Source organism: Cricetulus griseus, unplaced genomic scaffold, assembly GCF_003668045.3.
Source record: "Cricetulus griseus strain 17A/GY unplaced genomic scaffold, alternate assembly CriGri-PICRH-1.0 unplaced_scaffold_12, whole genome shotgun sequence".
In the NCBI taxonomy this organism is placed as follows: domain Eukaryota; kingdom Metazoa; phylum Chordata; class Mammalia; order Rodentia; family Cricetidae; genus Cricetulus; species Cricetulus griseus.
In genome coordinates this window covers 194,259-197,931 of record NW_023276831.1, presented here as the reverse complement: position 1 = coordinate 197,931, position 3,673 = coordinate 194,259, and positions in this window count along the sequence as shown.

Genomic DNA, 3,673 nt, shown 5'->3' with positions numbered 1-3,673 from the left:
AGAGAGAGAGAGAGAGAGAGAGAGAGAGAGAGAGAGAGAGAGAGTTACAAACAGAAAGACAAAGAAGCTCAGTTTAGGTGGAGACCAGTGCAGAACAAGTACAGATTTAGGTATTTACCCAGGTTGCTGAGGCAAAAACAGAGGACTCAACAGACAGAGAGACAGGGACTGTGGCGTAGGGTAGCATGCAAACACATTGCAAAACATTTACAATTGGAGACTCCAACCCAGGTTGCAGAGACCTATACAGAGACACATAGACAGTGACAGATATACACAGAGACAGAAACAGAAACAGAGACAGAGACAGTGAGTGCTAGAGAGAGAGTTAGAGAATGAAATGACAGACAGATACACAGACAACCCATGGCTTAATGTAGGTTGGATAAGAGCATTATTCTTCTAGAGACTTGCTAACAACAGACACATGGAAGAAGCTTCTCTGCCTCATGAACTCGGTCCTGCTATTTACATCATCTCTTGCACCAAAGTAGATGAAGTCACATGATATTTTAATATAATCTAAGAAATGGAATTTAAACCTTCATGAAGAAGCTAACCACGGAAATCTCATCTTTTCCCTATAATGTGATTCCTTTTGTTCTCTTAGTCCATTTATTTACTACTTAGGGTATTCAATATTGCTCCACAATAAGGCATTGAAACTGTTTTTCCACAGAAACAGTAGCAGGTGGATTCCCTTGGGTTGCTGAAGGAGGCTCAGTAACCAACATCTCAGAAGACGGAGTCCGCCTTAACTCATCGAAAATTGTGGAACAAAAAATGTTCGAACCATTGAGATGACACAGTGGTCCAAACAGTATAGGGAAGAAACTCCCAATGCCGTAAGTCTGACACCCACAGGTGATTCAGCGAATGTGGTGGTGGACCTCGTCCTTGGGAAACACACGGCCTTCTTGGGGTGTTTCGGGATTTTGTCAGCTACAGAAAATATTTCTGCGATGTCACCATCAACCAAGCCTGTGTATGGAGAGAGTTCACAGAGAGAGAGAGAAAGCCTCCATGGCTTTCAAAGATCAAGAGTTGGCCATCTTTTACAGGGAAGGGGTAAGCTGGCTATGGAGATGGAACCCTGAGCAACTGAACAGGAATCTTTGAATGTCCATGAACTTTAGATTTTTCTGACATGGTTGGAGAGGGTGAGTGGGGTAGACAGGAGAAGAGATGAAGACATTCAGAGGAAGATACCAGAGAGAAGTCAGCAGAGAGGACTTGGAAGGTGACAGAGAGAATAATGAATTAGTTGTGGTTAGGGATCTGTCTTTTAAAGGGTCCTATAACCATGCATGCAGACTTAATACCCATGGGACACTGGACTAAACAGCACTAGCTGAGTGAGTGCAACCTTCCGGGTTTCATGGGCAGGACTGATGCCAAGACCTTCCTTCCCACTTTTATTTATTATGGAAATTTGGTGTCTGAAACTTGGCAATATTGGGAATAATGATGTCGAGATCTCAAGACTGTTTCTTCATATCTCTTCAATATTGTACTTGAAGTTCTGACTAGAGCAATAAGACAAGAAAAGGGTATCCAAGGGATACAAATTGGAAAGGATGAAGTCAAACTTTTACTATTTGCAGACAACATGGTAGTCTACATTATTGACCTGATAAACTCTACCAGGGAAATCCTATGGCTAATAAACACCTTCAGCAAGGTAGCAGGATATAAAATTAACTAAAAAAAATCAGTAGCCCTACTATATACAGATGATAAATCCAATGAGAAAGAAATCAGGGAAACATCACCTTTCACAATATCCACAAGTAACATAAAATATCTTGGGGTAACAGTAACCAAAAAGGTGAAAGACCTGTACAATAAGAACTTTGAGAAGTTAAAGAAAGAAATTAAAGAAGATACCAGNGGCAATCCTGCCAAAAGCAATCTACAGATTCAATGCAATCCTCATCAAAATCCCAACACAGTTTTTCACAGACATTGAAAGAACAATACTCAACTTTATATGGAAAAATAAAAAACCCAGGATAGCCAAAACAACTCTTTACAATAAAGGATCTTCTGGAAGCATCATCCTCCCCGACTTCCAGCTCAACTATAGAGCCATAGTTCTGAAAACAGCTTGAAAATGGCACAAAAATAGACAGATAGACCAATGGAATCAAATTGAAAACCCTGATATTGACTCACGCACCTACGAATACCTTATTTTTGACAAAGGTGCTTAATCTAAACAATGGAAAAAAAGATAGTATCTTCAACAAATTGTGCTGGTACAATTGGATTCGGACATGCAGAAAATTGCAGATAGATCCATACCTGTTACCATTCAAAAATCTTAAGTGCAAATGGATCAAAGATCTCACCATAAATCCAGCCACACTAAATATTCTAGAAGAGAAAGTGGGAATTACTCTCGAACAAATTGGCACAGGAGACTACTTCCTGAACATTACGCCAGTAGCACAGACATTGAGGTCTGCAATTAATAAATGGGACCTCCTGAAAAGGAGAAGCTTCTGCAAGGCAAAGGAAACAGTCAGTACGACAAAAGGACCACCCACAGAATAGGAAAAGAAAAGATCTTCACCGACCCACATCTGACAGAGGACTGATTTTCAAAATATAAAAGGAGCACAAAAACACCAAACAATGAAATTAAAAAGTGGGGTGCAGAAATAAATAGAGAATTCTCAACAGAGGTATCTGAAGTGGCTGAAAGACACTTAAGAAAGTGCTCCAAATCTTTGGCCATCAGAGAAATGTAACTCAAAACAACTCTGAGAAACCACCTCACACCTGTCAAAATAGCTAAAATAAAAAACACCAATGACAATCTATGCTGGAGAAGATGTGAAGGAAAAGGAACACTCATCCATTGCTGGTGGGAGTGCGAACTTGTAACACCACTCTGGAAATCAGTATGGCAATTTCTCAGAAAAATGGGAATCAGTCTATCTCAAGATCCAGCCATTCCTCTCTTGGGTATATAGCCAAATAGTGCATTTTCATACAACAAGGACATATGTTCATCAATGTTCATAGCAGCATTGTTTGTAATAGCCAGAACCTGGAAGAAACCTAGATGTCCCTCACCTGAAGAATCGATAGAGAAAACGTGGTACATTTATACAATGGAGTACTACTCAGCATAAAAAAGCAATGGAATCTTGAAATTCGCAGCCAAATGGATGGAACTAGAAGAAACCATCCTGAGTGAGGTAACCAGTCACAAAAATACATACATGGTATGTACTCACTGATATATGAATTTTAGACATAGAGCAAAGGATTACCAGCCTATAATCCTCTTCACCAAAGAAACTAGGAAACATGAAGGACTCTAAGGGATAAATGGTCCCCAGGAATGGGACTGGCATGAAGTCCTGAACTAATTGAGGGCTTGAGGGTGGGGGGAAGGAGATGCTACAATAGGAGCAACAGAAGAGGAGAATAGGAGAGGAAATGGAGGGGCAGAAATATTGAGTTGGGGAAGAATAGAGGAAAGAGAGCAGGATGAGAAATACCATATCTGAGGGAGACACTATAGGTCTGAGTAGAGATCTGGAACCAGGGAGATATCCAGAGACCTACAAGGATGACACCATCTGACAATTCAGGCAAAGGTGGAGAGGATAACCTAAAAGCCCTTCCCTTAAAATGAGATTGATGACTTCTCTTTATGCCA